Source organism: Hippoglossus hippoglossus, chromosome 7 (assembly GCF_009819705.1).
Source record: "Hippoglossus hippoglossus isolate fHipHip1 chromosome 7, fHipHip1.pri, whole genome shotgun sequence".
Classification (NCBI taxonomy): Eukaryota; Metazoa; Chordata; class Actinopteri; order Pleuronectiformes; family Pleuronectidae; genus Hippoglossus; species Hippoglossus hippoglossus.
This window is the reverse complement of record NC_047157.1, coordinates 10,372,608-10,393,065: the sequence shown is the minus strand read 5'-3', so window position 1 is coordinate 10,393,065 and position 20,458 is coordinate 10,372,608. Positions and strand designations below refer to the sequence as shown.

At 41.0% G+C, this 20,458-nt stretch overlaps 1 protein-coding gene across 1 annotated transcript in view; it reads right to left on the bottom strand.

Moving 5' to 3' along the window:
- Positions 1–19,826, bottom strand: part of sema3b (sema domain, immunoglobulin domain (Ig), short basic domain, secreted, (semaphorin) 3B) — a 77,510-nt gene extending 57,684 nt beyond the window's left edge. Inside the window, exon 1 of the mRNA XM_034590641.1 lies at positions 19,330–19,826. The gene's annotated coding sequence lies outside the window, so the exon portion shown is untranslated. The remainder of the gene's footprint in view (positions 1–19,329) is intronic.
- Between the last annotated feature and the right edge of the window lie 632 nt (positions 19,827–20,458).

The window sequence follows — 20,458 nt, the reverse complement described above, 5'->3', positions numbered from 1 at the left end:
AAACAATATCCACTCATTAAATTAACTGAGCTTTTGTCTGGTTGATTATTATTTTGTATTCATTACTTTATATTTTTTAATGTTACAGCACTGTTTGAGTATTATATTCAATGATGTTTAATAAGTGAATCTTTATATGCTGTGGGAAAAAGAAGTGAAAAAGGCTTGCAGGATTGTTTGCAGTCCGACGACATAATGTTTGAACGACAAGGACGTTCATTTTGCTGGTTTACAACGTGAAACTAGAACTGATCAGATCAAATGTTAATGTGCAACACAGACATGAACCTTGGATTGGACTTTCCAGTGTAAAAGAGCCCCTCAGTTTCTTAAGTTTAGGCATTTCCGAATTTAAATACTGTTCATTTTATACAAATTGGAGTAATTCACACGATCACAACTCAATTTTACTTTGGTAATTGACTTTACTTTTGGGTAACTGTAATTGGTACCCCATTTGAATTTTCTGTTTAAAACACACCAGGTTTCTGATTCCTTTATTTGATTAAACTCTCTTTATTCCACATGACAGCCTCCTCCATACTGCTTGTAGCCACAGGGAGCCCAAGGACATTGTTCTGTATTATCAACCATATGACTCAAGTGCGTCTGAAGAACACGTACCTTCATAATGGTTTGCATTGTTTTTACTATGGGCTACGCAGTCGAGCATCTGACTCCTCAGAGACACATGCATGAAAAGACAAATCCACCTCCATGAAAAAAGAAGCCTCTCCCGTTATGTGATGAACATAAAGCACATTCTCGTACCTTATATCAATATGGCAGCGTTGGCCAGGATATGTTGGTTTAAAGCAGTTGCCAATACTGTCTTTTTGATGGTAATATATCAGTGTTGGAGTGATATAGATTCCCTGAACTGTATTTACCATCTGTGATCAACTGGAATCAGTAGCAGTCATCTGGCTCTGATTAGCCGCCACACAGTAGCGCTGCAGTGCATTAGTTTCTAGTTCATCTCAGCCTCCTGCCCCGCTCACAGCTGTGCTCCTTTAAAGCTGCCCTCAGGGTAGGATTCACTGTGCCCAGGTGTGTCCCTCTGTGGGAGCATGTTTGTGTGGGTGGGTGTGTGTGTGTGTGTGTGTGTGTGTGTGTGTTATGTATAGGGTTACTGTGGGGCCCTTGAGTACAGCTGTCTCAGATCGTGGGGTGAATCAATGAAACGCAACACTGGCAGATAGCTGACACTTTCTGTTGACACACTGTCATTATACACTCAGCGTAATGTACAGCAGAGCTTATACATTTCATACTGATGTATGATAACATTGACTTTGTTCAGCACAAGCATGAATCAAAAATATGTAGTAGAAATCAAGTAAAAACATACAGAGATTCACGCACCTGTGATTCAGATACACACACACACACACACACACACACACACACACACACACACAGCCATCCTTATTACGACTTTGCCTTTCAACTAAATGCCTAAACATAAACCTTTAAATAGACCTTGACGTTTGTCAGGACCAGCTGAAATGTCCCCACAATGTAAAAAAGTCCTCACAATGATGGATTTGAACCAAAATTGGCCCCTCAAAATATTAGAGACACACACACACACACACACACACAGACAGACACACCCACTGTAAGAATACAGACACAGAGGCGGCAGTCACAGAAACCTGACATCAGATGTCACCTTGTGATGTCTTTCTGTCCTTTGTGTCTGTCTCCATTCCATTTTCTGCTATATACCCCCCCCCCCCTTTCCTCTATCGCTCTCGCTTTGTGCAGCGAGTTCCTGTTTCAAAAGGGGAAATTACCTTATTCATACACAAGACCCACAATGCCAACAAACCACCAGTTATGCCCTACAGCGCTACTTTTCCCTCCCCATCCCCGAACCTCCTCTTGCTTCCATAATGAGGAGAGCTCTGCTGATGCTGCTGCAGCTTGGCACTGATCACTGACAGCAGCTGAGAGGAGGAGTGAAGATTTGTATTTAGGAGTAGAGGAGAGATAACTCAAACCCAGCAAGGAGACTCAGAGGAGAAAGTGATGTCTCGAGTTTTAAAGTTGGACAGGCTGCACTTTTTTTCCTCATCAGCTCTATCCTCTTCTCTCCTGTCTACTTCTACCACTGTTTTCTCCTCGCTCTTCTCTGCACATCTCTTTCGTCTATTCTTGCCTTCCCTCGTCTTCTCTTCGTGTACTCCGGTCTTGTCCTTTCCTCTCCTCTTACTTGTTCTTGGTGCTTTTATTATTTAGCCCCTGTCGACCGGAGAACAGGAAACCTTGTCATGCGAAACCGTCTGACGTAGAAGCACGCACACGCAAAAGGAACACACACATACACACAAGACAAACACACTCACAAGCAGCAGTCCTGCCGGAGTCACACACACATCCTAATGCTGACACACACCGACCTGCGTAGCAAGGTTCCAAATACTGTATACATGAACACGGCACACACACATGCATGCACACTCCTGACGTTTCTGATGCACATTAGCTAATGTGGAAAGACGGCTGGGCTGAATTACCACTACATCTAATGACTATTTCATGTCAGGATGAGAGAAGGAGCAGAGACGGAGGACGGGAGGCCAGAGACTGAATACAGGGCTGGGTTCAGCAGATTTGCTTCTGTCTTACCTCCTTTCTTTTTCCTCCTCCGTTCTCTGTCCCTCCTCATATATCACAGTGTATAGATGAAGGTTGTTTCTCTTCTGGGACACTGACCGACTGACAGGCTCAGTGGTGAAGCTGCTCATAGACTTTGCCAAATGAGACACAAGCTAAACTAAATCATTTTTATTTCATGATTTTATGTTTAAATCAATGATTAAAACTGGTTTCAGTTTATGTATATATTGTATATATTTCACAGTTTAAACTTCTGTTTATATTCAACTGGATTATTAACTAGAGATTAATCCCTTTAAACTTGGCATGAAGTGTCAACAAAGATTCACACGTATGGTTCCCACATACAAAATGTTGCCTCGCCTATCGCCTTGAAGGATGGCAAGGTGGCAGAGCAAGAAGGTTCCTGGTTTGATTCCTGGTTTGGCCAGGGTTATTCTGTGTGTCTGCATGGGTTTCTTCCGGGTACTCTGGCTTCCTCCCACATTCCAAACATATGCATATTGGGGTTAGGTTAAGTGGAGACTTAAATCTGTAGGTGTGAATGTGATCGTGTATGGTTGTTTGTCTCTGTATGTTGGCCCAAACAAACGCTGGCAACCTGCCCAGGGTTGTACCCTACCTCTCAGCGCTCAGCAGGGATTGGCTCCTTCCCCCTGTGACCCTTAAAGGATAAGTGCTATGGAAAATGGATGGATGCATGGACTGAGTTTCACCTTTAAGAGTTCTCTGAAATATAGAGTTGTTTTCACATGCTGTCAAACATGGGAACGTGCTGCTCTGTTTACACTGCCCCTTATACCAGTAACCCAAAGTACAAGGTTTAAACCTGTAATTTGGAGGTGGAGGGGTGAGATGGAACAGTGGTAGAAGGACACGCTCGGGCTGTAGTGAAAATACACTGGGAGCTAACACACTGGGAGTGTGCTGCGTCGCTAATCTGCTGCAACAAATCTTCTGAGGACGTCTTGAGGATACATCTGCAAAACCATCATAACCACATGGACAGGACTGAGCGGTCCTCAATGGTAACCATTACCAATGGAGTAAACTGGACTAGGCAGTGGTGACAAGGTATAATACAGCCTCTGTGACCCTCATCAGCCATTTCACTGAGCTTCTGGGAGGGCAGGTTGAGGGAGGAGGTTGTGGGAGCAGCCAGAAACCCTGCAGGACTTTTGGAAAGACCTCACTCACCACCTCCCGTGGGCTGGGGATCACCTGCAGCTGCTCCGTCAGTCTCCTGCCGTACTCCTGAGCCAAGTTAATAATCTTGGGATTTCAAAACAACGAGGGATGACCTCGGGGGGTCTGAGCAACCACCCGGCTTCAAATTCAATGTGTCTCATATTCGTGCTGTTGTTCAGCTCCTCGGTCTCGAGCAGCTTTGAGCTCATCAACAGAAAGATCAGCTGTTACCTGACGAAAAATAATGCAAATCTCCAACAAGTTCATTTTATTGCATTCCCACAGCAGTTATCATAAGGACTCTGCAGTAGCACCACTTTTGGAGAACTACTATTTCCATGCACACCCACGCTTTTTTCCTTTCCTCAACCCATTCGATTTCCTATTCCATTCCCCCCTTGTTTTAAATCCATGTGTGCTAACTTTTGTATAGTTTCTCTTTAGTTTGATGGCATGCTTTAAAATAATGTGCAGATTATGACCTTTAGAGATACCAAATTCTGGAGCCCTGGAACCGTTGTTTGTACTTGGATGAAGCACTTCAATAGTTCTCTACATTATATTCATAACACCACAGAAACACACAGTTCCTTAGGCTGATTGTAATCAGTAAGTAAAAGTCAGCTGCCTCAGTCACTATACGCATTTATTCAAACTACATTTGGCTTAAGGTTTGTCATCACTGGGTTGTGCAACAAATTTTAAATATACCAATATGAAATTTAATGTAGAATGTACCTTGGTAGTAGTGTTACCGAGATGATCTGACAGCTTCACTGAGTCTTTACAGACCCTCAGAGTTCACATGCAGATGGATGACAGGACCTCACATAAAGCTCACTGAGAGATCATAACACACAGCATGGGATGGAAGTGGTTTCACTTTTACGCCCCACGGTTCATTAGCTTTCAGAGGGGTCGCGCGCACTCGGCTAATAACTGAGCTTGACAATTTCATTTTGCAGGAAGTGAGCATCAGTGTGCAGCTGTACCCCGTTGTTAAAGCTCCTCTGCCACACAGCAGCTCCGCAAGACTGACAGCTGGGTTTTAGGACAGAGTGTGTATGTGTGTTTGCTTCGTATATATATCACATGACGGGGAGAAAGCGAATTTAAGAGAATGCATTTAAAAAATATATGTATGTTCCAGTAGGTGGGGAGAAAAGTTTCCTCCTAGTGATGAATAATAAGTTCAATTTTAAGATTTGGGGATCGCACCAGAAATATATAGTGTATACAGTCAACAATCTTTTCCATTCTTTTCCTATTTCAAATGCGTATGTATGATAAGAATAATAATGTAATGCTGTACCAGTTGAAAGCCTGTGTGAACTAAACTCTCTCTGACATTTTATGGCCATTTTTAACCATCACAGCTTTTTCGTGTCATGATCCAAAACACTTTTAGCTTTTGCCCCTCTCTTTAGTACTACTTTCAAACATTTAAATATTAATGGGACGTTTCAAAACAAGATTTCAACATCAGTAGTCTAGAAAATCAAATTAACAATGAAGACCTCAAAATCTGATTTCCTTGTCCTTTATTTTTAAATAAACTAAAAAAATAATTAAAAGTGCAAAACTCTACTTTTGTTAACCTTCTATGCCTTTTACTTTGTTTTACTTTTCTACAAATTATATGCTTTAAATGTGCTATATAAATAAATCTGACTTGGTTTAAAAAGCAAGTCATGCAAGGTTGTAAATGGAAAAGATGGTTTGAGTAGAGATGCCATCAAGTCTTACTAAAAATAGCACACATACTGAATTTGAATGTTCAGTATGAAACTTTCATGTAATTTCAAATGTTAAACTTTCATATACACATACAGATCCCTGCTTTAGGGATACACTTTGCATCATATGTGTGTGTAAAGTAAAGATGTGTCCAGGTATGTGGGTAAAATCAGCTGCAGCTCAACAAGTCACAGCCTGTTCTTTTCTTTTCTTTTCTTATACGAGCAGCTCACAGACTAAACTACCAGCAAAATGCTGGCCATTCATTATTTCTCTGACTTTCATCTATCACCATTACTGTCAACACACAGACAAAGACACACACACACACACACACACACACACACACACACACACGCACACACACACACACACAGTGCATACCTCATAACACCAAAAACAGATGCTTTTCAGGAAATAATCTTCCGTTCTTTTTCGTGCATTCTTAACTTTAAACTTCAGTGTGTCTGCCAGCTGTTTAATGACAACAGTTATTTTCAAGAGGTTACCATGACAAATCTTTGCTAATGTGGATACTACGTCTTAATCTCCATCATATGTGCAGTGCCTGCACAGAAAACAGATACAACTGCATAATAGACTCATTAAAAGGCAAACTTGATGTGTATATAAAAAATGTAAAACTTCAGAATGTAGCGTTGAATGATCATTGCATGCCCTGCTCAAGTTAAAGCAAAAAAGTAAAAATATAGATGATTAACAATGTGTCCACTTCAATGTCTGAACAGCACTGAGACAGCTAAAAGCTTTTTCTTGATGTGCCATATGCACGCAAGACTCCTGAGGAGATTCAGAACTGATGTTGTACAGCTGAAGCTGCAAGACATAGAGGTGCTTAGGATGCTTATGTGTCTAATGTGTATTTGCATTAATATTACAGATAACATTTTGCTCTTATGTTACACATCTGTACTAGTCCCATCCGCAATAGGCCTATCCTTTTTTTTTAAGTAATTGTGAGGAGCAGACATTTCTCCGGTTGTCTCCTATATTCTGTAGAGACTCTTGGATATTTGTCTTTAGGCAAATCGGTCAGTTTTGATTTCATTCAGACAACCTCTCCAGCATGGGCAAAATACAGTTCAAATCAAGCTCAAACATTTTTATACATCATATATTCTGATATTGTGTCATGATGCTGTAAATGTGTTATTATTGCGAGGGCATTATGTAAGTGTTTCTATAAAAATTAGCTTTTTGTGTTATGTTTTTGTATTTGTTGTCATTTATGTGTAGGTCTCCTGTAGGTCTTGAGACACAAGCGATAGTAGATCAAATTGACATCACAAGAAAATCACATTGAATCATAAAATATTGTGAACCTCATAAGGATATCAGTCATTTCCTTCACTTTGAAATCCATTATCGTTGCAATTAGTATGTAATCTTTCACCTAATAATGATCTAGATGACGAAATGGACCTGAAGTTAAACATATAGAAGTTTTCTCTGTATAAGGTGCTGAAATGATAAATGAGGTCGTAGGAAGTGAGGTGGGTGTGTTTATGTTCCCCTCAGGTATGGGTGGTCATCACTTACTGACCTTTGACATCGACCTTATTAGCAAATGGGTAAATGAAGATTTGACCTGGGTGTACCTGCTCATTACCTCTCCCTATTACAATATTCTTCTGCTGCCATCCATTCTCCTGAATCCTTCCATCTGTCATTCAGGGGAAAAGGTTGCATATGGAATGATGAGTGGAGGACAAGAGGTGGGGATTTGAGAAACAGACAGAGAAGGAAAACCTAAACGTGAAAGATAAAGTGACACAATCTTCTCTTTTCTGAGATAAATAGCTCTAATTACGCAAACCCATATATCCCATCATTCAAACAGCTAGAAATGCAGAACCAGAGGAGACCTGCTGCAACACATTTCACATTCATTCATCAATGTCTTCAAAAAACGATCCCTTTCTCTTTTTGTTCTCCTTCCTTGGAACTCCTCTTTCAACAACTCAACACAGCAGTCCCATATGGCACACGAGTAATCAATCAAACATTATTGTTCCAAAACTACAAATAAAAGGCAAGAAAATGCATATATGCAGGAGGAGATTCCTCTTTTTTAATCTACATGAAAAATTCACAATTTGGTCAGTCATTAAAAGGCGAGCGAACACACACACATACATGCACACACGCACAAATCCAAGCCTAATGAGGGATGCACAGAGCGGTATATGAACATAGGGTATGAGGCATGAAAGACTCTGCTGTTTGAAGCCCCCTCACCCCCTCACCCCCTCACCCACACATAAAACACCAGCCAGTTCTCTTTTCCAGATCCATAGACAGTGGTCACATTAAGGACGGTCAGCTCTGTATTTGAGGATGGCAACTTCTCATTGTAGCCAGTAAAAACAGGTATATGGTATTTCTGTCTAATGTGTGTTTATTTCATCACCACTCAGTCGAGATATTTAATGGTATTTCCAGGTCATTACAGCAGAGGCGGAGAAAAGGACAGTGGCAGTGTGTGCAGTTGGTCAGGGGGCAGACACATCCTCAATAGACCTGAATATACTGAATGTATTTAAAGGGACTTGTCGCTTTATGTTGTTTTTTATACTGGTTCTCTGATTAGTGAGGATTTTACAGAAGGTGTAAGTCTCTTGTGTTGTTAGAAAAAACATTTAAATATTGGTTTGTGTTAGTTTTTCTTATGAATTCTGGAACTGATGGTGAATTCAGAAATGTTATCTCAAGTTCACGCTCAACAAGTAGCAGGTTTCATCTCTTAAACTTCCTCTTTTATCTTTACAGTGGATAAAGGAGGAGACGCATCTGGGGCCCATTATGTTTCTGTTATGGAACATGTGTGATACATTTAACACAAAGTAAAAAGGTATGTATAGTCGACGAAGCCAGAACTCTCTGTCCAAGCAGCTCTCACCTGTTATTTGGTCAAGTCAAGTTCAGCTCATTTATATATCTATGACAACCATACACTCCTAATGTGTCTTAAGATAAATTCTGGATAAACTGGAGTTATTGGGAGTTTATTTAATACCTGCTTTGTCAATCCAGCAAAGTGCATTACAGTCGTCCAGTCCACTGGAAATAAAAGCTAGAATCAGTTTTTCAGAGTCAAGCAGAGACAGGAAGCATCGAACTTTGTATTCAGGATCAGAATTGTATTTTCCACTTTCCTACAAAAACAAAGAGCAGTTGTGAAGTATTTCCACATACTGTACTGAAGGTAACAGCTCTCTACGTGTCCTGCAGCCTCAAGCAAAAATACCTTATCTGTCCATCTGAAAATGCCATTTCACTAATGGCCACAGCTACTGCCACATACCAAACATGCTTCCTGCACCGAACCTGTCAGGATCCCAGACCGCTGTGCTGCTGTGTGTACATTCAGCGTGCATGAGTGTATTTCTTTAATTTCAGTCAATGGGTCATAAAAACTCTCCACAGGTCAATGCTCCTGAGGTTTTTTTCCACCCCACTGTTATGAGATATAACACACAGCTCCGTAATTTGATATTCCTACTACACACAAAAGGCACAAAGACACACACACACAGAGAGAGAGGGTCTGTATGCGAGAATGCAAATGTCCAAGCCAGTGGCTCCAGACATTATGTGTGGGCGTGTTGATGGCGTTTACAACACGCGATGGGGGAAAAAGGCCTTGGATGACAAAAATGTGAATCTCTGGACATTTTCTTCTTGATATGAAAGTGTCTGATCCGGACCATCTCTAGCTGCGTTCTTCCAATGTGAAAGAGAAACTCTGGAAAGTGTCCGAAACATCGGATCCGGATATTTTTTCACAAAAGCTCATCTCCGACAGTGGCTATATTGATGCATTCTAACAATAAAAACACTTTAGTACCACAGCAGTGCAGCATAAACACTAGATGTCTCTAAACGTTCACAAATAAATATATATTCTGTTTCTGGATGTGCACAAGATCAAAATCTCAAATTCCTAACCTGGAAACAGGGGAGACTTTTTTGATTATTTCTTCTGATTCTAAAGTGTGATACAATCAATAACAAAAAATGTCTTTGTTCTCCATCTGCCTGCTTGTTATTTGGGTGAAGCTCGGTTTATACTCACACCCCACACACATACACACACATGGAGACACACCCACTGTAGTCCCCAGGTGCGGTTTGTGGAGATGGAGGCTCTCTGAAGGTGAACCCCATGGTGAGCAGAGGCGGGGTGCTGTGCTCTGTGAGTGTTGTGCGTATCTGTCCTTTCATGTATTCAGTTGCCTGTAATGTCTGTATTTGGGGCTGGCAGTCGTGGTATCACCGGGCTGAACAAAGAAAAGAAAGGAAGATGTCGAGGGAAGATACAGAGAAGCAGGCGAACTAAAGTAATACAGGTTTTTTTATGCACTTGAAAATGCTGCTCGGTGGTACAGTAACTGTAAAGAGAAATTTGACAAAAAAACAAATGAATTCGGGGGTAGATTGATGGAGACCGAGGGGATGAAGAAGGTGGTGGGGGGGGGGGGGGGGGGGGGGGGGGCGTTGGAGGATGGAGGGATGTAGCTTTTATCTGGAGGAGGGGAAGCCAAATTAGAAATGTGGCATGATCCCCCACCTCCTGGGACTGAGTCAATTAGCCTGCCTGGAGGAGCTGCCAAGAGGCTGGGGGATGGTGACGGTAAAGAGGGTGGTGGTGGTGTTGGTGGTGGTGGGGGTAACTGGTGGAGACAGGAGAGGCCAAGGGCGTCGGCACGAGGGTTTTCACTGGGAGGGCGGAAGGATGATGGGGGACAACTGGTAATATAGACAGGAACGAACATATTGTCATAATTTGGAAACGAAAAAACTGTAAAAATAGAATATATGAAGGTTCCGTAGGTGGTTGGGACGCGAAGAGGGAAATATGTGAGAGCCATTAGAGTGAGCATCACCTGACCATCCACAGCTGTAGCCCAAAGATTTTTATCTTCATGTAACTGAACATCAGTAAAAGAAGATGTCAATGCGGGAATTTTGACAAATGTTGATCAAACAAAGGAAGTTTACAGGGAAATATGGGGCAATACTAAAGTCTTATTGGCTAACACGTGTCATTTCTTGAATTGATGGGGACACTATGCCATACATAAAAAAAATGTTTAATGGTTAAGTTTGGAAATGACTCCAAGATACTGATCACTTTTCACATTTCTCCCAATAGTCAGGCCAGCCTATACAAACACATTATATACAGCATTTACTATTTGATGTATATGTTTAAATTATTATCCCGACATGTAGGACATTTCTTTCCTTCTCAAGTGTCAAGCAAAGCAGAAATAACATTACAAATATTCTCCTGCCATTACATTTGTCTTGAAACACCATAACCTTGCTCTGATTGCTAAAATGAAAACTGGGGTTGATTCTGGGACTTACTGGAAGACTTAAGAAAGAAGCAGTGAAAAACAAAGAGAAAGGAAGAGCTGTTGGCTGACAGCAGCTGTACTGCAGAATTAAGCAGGAGTGGATGTACAGAGGATGGTGAGAGGCTGGAGGTGCTGGCAAGACGCCATTTGCAAACCAGGCAGCTCGTCCATGGACCAGATCCATCATTACTGCACCAAATCTCTACTGGCAACACCGAGTCACCTCTGGTCAAATCAATGAGAGTGGTGGTGATGAAAAGAATACTGAAAATCTGCAGCACTGGTGAAAAACAGACCCTTGCAAAATGATTTCCCTCTCGCTCTCTTTCTACTTTTTTTTCCATCTGTGATCGTGAGCAGCTGCAGAACAGCGGTAAGCAGATTACAGGTGGTGAGAGGAGAGGGAAAAGGGGGAGGGATGGAGGGAAAAGAGTAAAGGAGAAGAGGCGATAAGAAGGGAACGAGGGAGGAGGAAAGGAGCAGGGCCAGGCCGAGGAAATGAGAGGGGAAAGGGAGGGGAGATACAGAGGAGTTGGAAGCTGTTAAGGTAACAGAAAAAAGAAAGAGAGTAAAAAAAAGGAGAAAGCAGTCCAAAGTGTTCTACCTCAAACTACCAATCATTCACCCACGTTTTAAATCAAATATTGACATCAGGACTGTTTCGGATGTTAACGCATGATTCAGGTGGATACTCTCCAGTGGCTTTCTCATAACAGCAGGCCAGTCCCAGCCAAACCAGCCTGACACATAAAGAGGGCTGAGGGAACTCAAAAGAAACTCAGCGGAAAAATCTCAGCGTGTGTTTGACTGTGTGTGTATGGTTAAGAGTCTACCAAATGAGATACCTGACCCTCCCTGTGTGTGTGTGTGTGTGTGTGTGTGTGTGTGTGTGTGTGTGTGTGTGTGTGTGTGTGTGTGTGTGTGTGTGTGTGTGTGTGTGTGTCATCACCAGTGGCAGCGAAGGATGGCAGGTGGTTAAGTGACAGGCTAAATAGGGAAGGGGAAGCAGGGGAAGCTCAGTAGCGTGTCACCAGGCAGGCCTGCGTCTCCTTTCTTATCTGACAGGCACACTGCAGAACAGCAAAATCCCCTGCGTAAGCCCCTCGAGCACTCCTCTGGGACGTGTGTGTGTGTGTGTGTGTGTGTGTGTGTGTGTGTGTGTGTGTGTGTGTGTGTGTGTGTGTGTGTGTGTGTGTGTGTGTGTGTGTGTGTGTGTGTGTGTGAGGCGAAGACAGTTTCTGAAACTATTAAAGCTTGTTGTATAAGTGCAATTATTTATATGTGTGTGTGTGTGTGTGTGTGTGTGTGTGTGTGTGTGTGTGTGTGTGTGTGCGTTTGTCAGAGATGGTGAGAATCTTGTTATCTTCCTGTGTAAAGCCTCCTAATTTCACATCACCTTGAACACTGCATGACTTCTCAAGGTGATAGGACGAGACAGTCCAAACTCACACACTCTCACACACACTCACACACACCTACACAAATCCAGAGTGCAATTACAGGTCACTCTGGCAAAGGAGAAGCTGTTCTGCAACAGCGATAGATAGACCGGAGCATTCAAGGAAGAAAGCAGAAATTAGGAAGGACAGGGAGTGTGTGTGCAAGTGTGTGTGGATGTGTGCAAGAGGGGGGAAGTGAAGGCCAGTGCACTGGAAGGACAGCATGTAGGGTAAAATGGCAGCACAACGATTGTTGGAGAAAGCTTTAGCACCTTGTTTGCCATAATGACTCCCTGTAATACATTGGTTAATTATGTAATAGTACATTCACCAAGGGAAAACTACATAATACTCATATGTTGCCGCATTAAAAAACTGTAAGGAGTAATGAGCAGTTATTGAAACTGAACTATGTTAGGGTCCAGTTTCTTTCTGATCTCGGTTTGACACTGGTAAAATACTGAATACTACTACCATGTTCCGCATTTGAAGTATGGTCCATGTCCAACCTACAAACATGGAGGAGGCAGGATTTATTCCCACATGGTGGAGATCAAGACACTTTGGCTTTTAGGGAGTAATGTTGTTGTCCATCTTTTATAAACAGTCTATGTAAAATACGCAGGTTAAATATTGAATCTCTAATAAAAGAGATACTAAATACGTTTTCTTTTCTTTTCAAAGAGCAATGTAAAAAACATGTTAAGTCAACGGTGTCTTACTACAGCATTTGCATTCACACATGCAGATCCGTTAGAGAAACAGCTGGTAAATTTAGCTACTTATAAAATGTGTGTGTGTGTGTGTGTGTGTGTGTGTGTGTGTGTGTGTGTGTGTGTGTGTGTGTGTGTGTGTGTGTGTGTGTGTGTGTGTGTGTGTGTGTGTGTGTGTGTGTGCTTGTGGTGACGGCACAACACAAGCTCTGAAGAGGAGTGTGACTCTGGTCCAAGTCAGGCAGCGAGTGTGGTTTCGTCACGTGCCAAAAGAAATCACAACCCAAACTGCATCCAACAAATCATGTTGTTTCTCTTTGCACTGCACAGTTGTTCCTGTTTTGTAGTACAAGACGAAAGGCGGGAGGAAAGTTGGAAGGTGAGAAATATGTTCATCTGATAAGAGCTTTTTAGAATACACATGATCATTATCATTTTCTCAGGCTTATCTTGACACATTACACCTTTAAAAACTGGCCCCTGGGGGTTAAGATTGACTTACAGAGCAATTATGGATGCACAGCAAAGAGAGCAGGCAGTAGTTTAATGGTGACTGTGCACAGTAGCAAGGCAGGGGAGTCCACAAAGTTAAAAGGGAGGACACCTTCAAATCTGGCAACACTGATTCTGTTCCAATTCGTGGCCAATTTACAATAAATAGTTTTCTCATTTTTTCTATCTCAACATAACCATTAGCTAGCTCAATAGTATATTGTATATAATATAACATTATATAGTATATAATTAATTTAATGTAACAGCATTTTTAAAAAGAGGGGTTGTGTTTGTGCTGTTGTAGCATAAACTACTGAAACAGTTTTATATTGACCCCTGACTGTGGCCAGTTTGTGAGATGTTCTGCTCGTTTTGTCTTTTTTTTGTTATTTTAAAAAACAACTTACTCAAAAACCATTGAACCCAGAGGTCTTACATCCATCCTCACCATCCAACCATTCCCTCTCACAGTCCACTGATGTTGAACTGAGATTAACCACCCTGTCCTCAGCCTAACCTTTACTGCAGGTCCTCAGCCATGTTTTAGTGATCTTCTTTTATCTGATGGCGTGGAGTCATGCTACAATTAGCCATTCTACAATCTACAACTCCTGTGCAGACACTAAATCCTAATTAACCTCATTACCTTGTTTTGGGGAACAAACATGTTTAGGGGTAATATCTGAGTGTGTTCAATTTGGTGCAGGTTGATTTGAGCAGAGGTATACGCTCAAATTCGAATGGATAGAAATGTGTATTTATTTGAATTGAAAGTACTCCCGGCCCCAGACTTTTTCTTCTTTCTTTTTCTCCTGAGAATGTTCCACTGAATATCCTTTTCCCCTTCATTAGCCACAACTACTTTCTGTTTATACTCATGACACCTACAGCTGTTTAACAGTTGACATCTGGGTTCAATATAAATATCTTTTCTTCTGCTGTTGATTATTTCATGACGACAGAATATTAGTCTGGGTTAATATAAATCAATATCTTAACCAAAGAAACCTGCCATCCTGATGCATATATGTGTCCCCTCTCCCATTTTCTTTGTTGTTGTGTTAAGAAAGTCACCTTGAAAGGATGAGCTTGAACATCACTTATCTACACATTTATCTACATGACAATACCTGACATCCTTCGTCTACCCTTTTAACACACTGATGAATTAGGTTAATGATCTTCACTGACCTCAGGTTAAGCCCTTTTGTTATCCAGCCATCCATGTGTTCAGCTTATCTACACATATCAAATGACACCTTAAAACCGTGAGATCTATAATCTTCTGCCTTATCCCATGTCTTTTAAATGGCCCAAATTACTGCTTGTTGGTTAACATGCACATGATTTACTGAATGATTAGAATAATGAAGTGTGATTATGTGAACTGCAGATAAACCTTAAACATACAGTGTACATACGAATTTAAATAGAGAAACTGGTGATAAATATATAAAAATATTCTGTACTTTGACCATTTATTTGAAATACTCCAGATTATTTGCATCACACTGTATAAAATGCAGATTAACAGTTTAATGTAGAAGGAAAGATACTTTTGTGAAAGCATCGTATCGGAGCGAAAATCAAATTAAAACCTGTTTCAGCGTAAAGTGTAGTCTTTTGGAAACCTGTAAAAGTCAGTCTACAATCAACCTCACCTTTAACATCATGTGAACTTGAAAAGTGTAGCATTTGCAGACATGTATGTGTACATACACTCAAAGCTGCACACATAAACACACTTGTATGGAGACACATGCTCTCATATATTTTAGTGTCACACAAACCCTCTCTCTCAAACACACGCGCACACACAAACACACACACACACACACACACACACAAACTCTCATTAGCCATGACTTCCAAATCAAGGGCAAGTGTCATTTTTTGCTTTTGTTTAGCTTTTTTGTCTTTTAATCAAAGGATTGAAGAAAAAATAAAACAATAAAATGCATAAATAAAATAAACTGATGAAAGTTTGATGTTAACAGCCTTTTGCTTTTTATTCGAACGAGAGAACAACCTACGCTCCCGACTGTCCCCGCTGGCTATATGGGAAAAAAGTCAATATTTCAAGAGAGCACAGACACTCATTAAATATTTCAAACAAAGGAAAACTGACATTGCTGCCCAGTCTCTCTTTCGTTTTCTTTTTCTGTCCATCTCTCGCTCTACACCTGGACTCATCAGCTCTCTGTAGCGTTTCTTTTTTACGGTTTTCACCCCATATTTCTACAAATAAACCATTACAGAACTAATAGACCAGCACTGGTAGTCCGAGAAAAGATTAATTTATTCTGTGGTCTGTATACATGCACACTTTAAGTGATGAATACTAAATCTTTGTGTTTCGGCTTTACACCCGTGTTCACTATTTTCTGCTGATGTTGCAGATATATTTCAGGCGGTAGAAAGGGTTAAAAGCAAGGTTAATGGGTTTTCCCACTGAAGAAGGGTTGAAATGAGGGTTAATGGGTTTTTTAGGTGTGGCAGTGGATCAGTGTGTAGTCACCTTAACCATAAAGTTACCTCAGTGGGCGATTCATCACCAGGTAATCAACAGACCCCACCTTGAGCCCACAGGAGCTGTTGTGTTAAATAAACGTCTACTTTGCTGATCTCCACTGTAAAATGATGAACACAGAAGAGAATACAAGCTGCGACCCTGCAGGTGGTGAAAGCTGCTTTATCTGTGCAGTTCTACACATTCCGCCTGTGTATGTCCCGAGGAAACATCTTCTGACTCACAGGAAGTGATGTGTTTTAAAAGGCAGGTATTTTGCTTGAGTGGCAATAACCACAAGGACTGAACAAACAAAGCCAAGAATGACACAGACAGATACTCGAGAACATCCAAGAAAGAAGACGGAGTATTGCCTCATCACTATATCTTGAAAAATGAACAGGTAATCGACAAATCTTTATCAAAACTACAATCTTACTACAGCTCATAATGAAAACTTTACCTTTTATTTAGAACTTTGTGGCTTTTTCATCTATTTTGGAGTCATTTCTCTGCCTAAGTTATGTTTTTCTGATTTGCACATTTTTATTCACTTCCTGATTTTTAGAAACCTCTGCCTGATTTGACAACCTGTATACCAAAGCTGTAAGTCAAAGTAAAAAACGTTTTCAGTCAAAAAGTCAAAATCTCTCCAAAGTTCCTCACTGGGTTTATACCATAAACTGTTTGTAAAGATGAAGGACCAAAGAGTGAAGCCAAAATGTCTCAAACACCTCCCAGAGGCTGGCTGCGGCATAGGTCATAAACCCTGCCTCCTCCATGTTAGTGGACCTAAATTAAAAAATCAAAGTACATCTTGAATACATTTCTATCAAAGATTGTTTTTTCACACTGATGCATGTTCAAGTGTCCATTTTTCTGGTAAGTTTAATTTATATTAGTTATTTGATGCTGTAAAAACAGATTGAAATCTCATGATTGACAACTAAGATTGACGATTTGTCAAGGACATATATCGACCCCATCCATCTTCATGTACAGTCTCTCGTTAATACCAGCCTCACTGTCTGCTGACAATGTGCGAGGAAAATACAGCAGATTTAATGTTTTGTTTACATAATAGGGCCTTCACTAAAAGGTCCCACTGGATTTTTTGTTACGTAGACTTGCATCAAATTAAAGTTAACTGAAGGGGTGGAGGTAAGAGAAAGCGGATCATATTATGTAACTATACTAACAACTGAAAACCTTACATCATTGTCAGCTAAGCAAATCTTACATTTTCAATTTGTACATTTCTCAACATTTTAGACTGTGTTTCTTGTCTTCTATTTCTTTTAATTCCAAAAAGGATAAGCAGTATGGTGGATGGATGGACTTACGGGCAGCAACACACACACACACACACACACATGTACACACAGTCAGCTGAATGGCTCCATTAAAACCGTCAGGCGCCATGTCCTCAAGCCAAAACCAACCCCTATGCTTCTAGCCTAAGATATTACCAAGATGACAGACCAAGACGTTTGTTTAAAACTACAACACAACACACAATTACTAACAAGTAACACCTTGTACAAGCGTCCACTGCATCCTCCCAGCAAAGGTAAATCAAGGGTTAATGTGTGGGTTCAACGGTATGGTAATGGAAGGGTTGGTGCACAGGTTAAGGTGGGTTCTGGGTGGAGGTCTTATAAAGACCTGTGAGACCTGGGATTACACGACTGAAAAGGTGAGATGACAGACAAAACGCACACCTGTGACTTTGAAAACACATTCACACACCCACTTCCCCACGGAACGTACTGGTCATAATGAAGCGACTGAAACTCTGCGTGATAGTGATAAAGAGTGAGGGGAAAAAAAGAATAAAAGAGGAGAGAGCCTTAAAGGTTCATAAAGGCAGACAGATGAATAGTCAGAAAGAGGATGAGGAGGACAAAAAAAAGAAGGGAGGGAGAGAGGATGACACTGAGGCAGAGTGGCATGGGATAAGCCTCTGTCATTAGTCGAAAAACCCTTCAGAATAGGCAGAAGTAAATGAGATTAGAGAACAAAAGTGGCAGAGTGTGGCGGGATGGAGGAGTGGAGGGATGAGGCACACAATAACCACAGGTGTAAAAGGACCAAATACTTCTAATCTCCTGTTTGGCCAGTGTTTTCTTTATTCACCGCTGATTTTAAAGTCAAGTTTAAGTTTACATCCAAATTTATTGTTGCAGATCAAGGCTCCATTCCTTGGACACAAGCTTCAGAGCCCGACCGATATGTGCCGATAAAATACGCCACTATGAGCCTTCCACAGACATCATTGTCTATGTTTGCCGCTATGGAAATTATCTTTCTGAAGAAACAATGCATACAAATGTGAATATATTTATTTTCTTAATTCAAGTTCTGTATATTTGATTGTATTTGCATTTTCTTTTTATTTATAGTAATTTATAACAAAGTTTATGGTTAAACTGTAAAATAACAAGTCTTAATTCCATTTCCTTGTCATAAAGGCTTGATAATGACAACTTAGAGTCTTTTCCAAATTATTTTAAAATTAATTTATATCTATCGATAATTTGGCTTTAGAATTGTATAACTCCCTGTTATGGATATCGGCCCCAAAAGATCCATATCGGCTCTGAACTATAGCAAATAAAAACGTACATAGACATTATGTTCTCCAACTGAAAATATGAATTCAGCTTTACTTCTCATTACCAATTGAAAAAGACAGATTCTCTGCAAAAGCAATAATAATTCACAACTTCCACTGGTGGACCATCAGGAAATAAAACATCCCAGACACACACACACACTCTCCCACATGCCTGCCAATTCGTTCTCCTCTCCTGTTTTATACTTTGATGAATCACCCACTGATCAAATCCACTTAAATAAACCAAACCCAGAACATTTTCTCACTTGTAGTTCCTGTAAAAATAAAAAGTCCACTCATGCTCTGTTCAGCCTTGTTGCTCAGGGAAGTCACCCTAATGATCAACACAGATATGAAACCACAGTTACAGCAGAGTTGACACGCACACTCAAGTGCATCATCCATTCCAACACAAACATCTACACAAGGTAATTCCCCAGCGTTCAAACTGAAATCATTCCACAGTTCCAAGCGCAGCATACACATTCCACTCTTGACCCACAGACAAACACACAACTTCCTACATCAGTTACTCATTAAATTAAAACCTCTTCAGGTAGAAGTGGTAATATGGACAATGATCCTGGACAAAAAGACAAAAGAAGAATGATCAAATTCTCACCTCCATCAGCAGCGTCCTCCGCCTGTTTTAGTCCTCAGTCCCTCCGAGTCACTTTTCCCTTGGCAGGTGCCATCATGGTCAAATAGTCCACAGGACAAGGGCTGGAAAGGGCTATTCTCAAGTGTTCTCTCTGTCTCTCTTTCTTATACTCCCTCTCTGAGTCCCGGTGAGATTTGTATCACCACAAGAAAACCAGCATGTGTGTGTGTGTATGTGTGCGCACACAACTCCAAAGGTCCTGGAATTCCTGAGTCCTGCGCTAAAAGAGCAAGCGTGGTTGAGCTCCCTCTCTGTCTTTCTCTCTGCACTCCTTTCCTTTTTTTTTCTCCCTCTCGGCCGGGCAGAGAGGAGGGGAAGACAGTCAGTGGGTGGGACGGGAGACAGAAGCTGCTTTCAGCCAACTCTTCCCCAGCCTCTTCTTTATCCCTCTCTTTCTCGTTCTCTTTCTTTTCTCCCTGTGCCTCTTTCTTTGAGGACAACTTTTCTGCTCTGTCTTTTGGCTTGTTTTCTTTGACACAGTCTGTCACTGCTCAGCATTAAAGCAGAGCACCCTCTGTCACACACACACACACACACACACACACACACACACACTCACACCCTCCTCTTTCTTTCTCCGCCACTCCCTCTGCCACAGTCCAGAGGTAAAGTCACTCCCTCAGTCTGTCACCCAGCCACAGTGTCTTTCTCCTATTATGATTCAGCGTGCTTTATCCTCAAAGGTTCAGTGATGTGTCTGTGTATGTGTGTGTCTCCAAGTGACCCAGCACTTTTCTTGGTTGATCTAGCCGTGATAAGGATCAGGGTAAGACCGGGATAAGGGTGCACTTAACACTCCAGTTTGAAGTTCCTTCACAAATTCCTTAAATGTCAACATGAGTTCATTGATCAACAGCTAAGGTGTTGATCCTTCTATTTTATTTCCTCTTGAAAAAAATTGAAGTTGATAATTCATAAAAATAACTACTTCCAGATTTGTTACCTGCATTATTGACAAGATATTGAGGAGATATATTCAGCAATACTGACCAGAGTTGTGTGTTTATTTATATAAAAATATATGACTAAATTGCCATTCATCCATGCATTGGATTTTAATTGATGATTTTGTGTAACATTACATTATTCA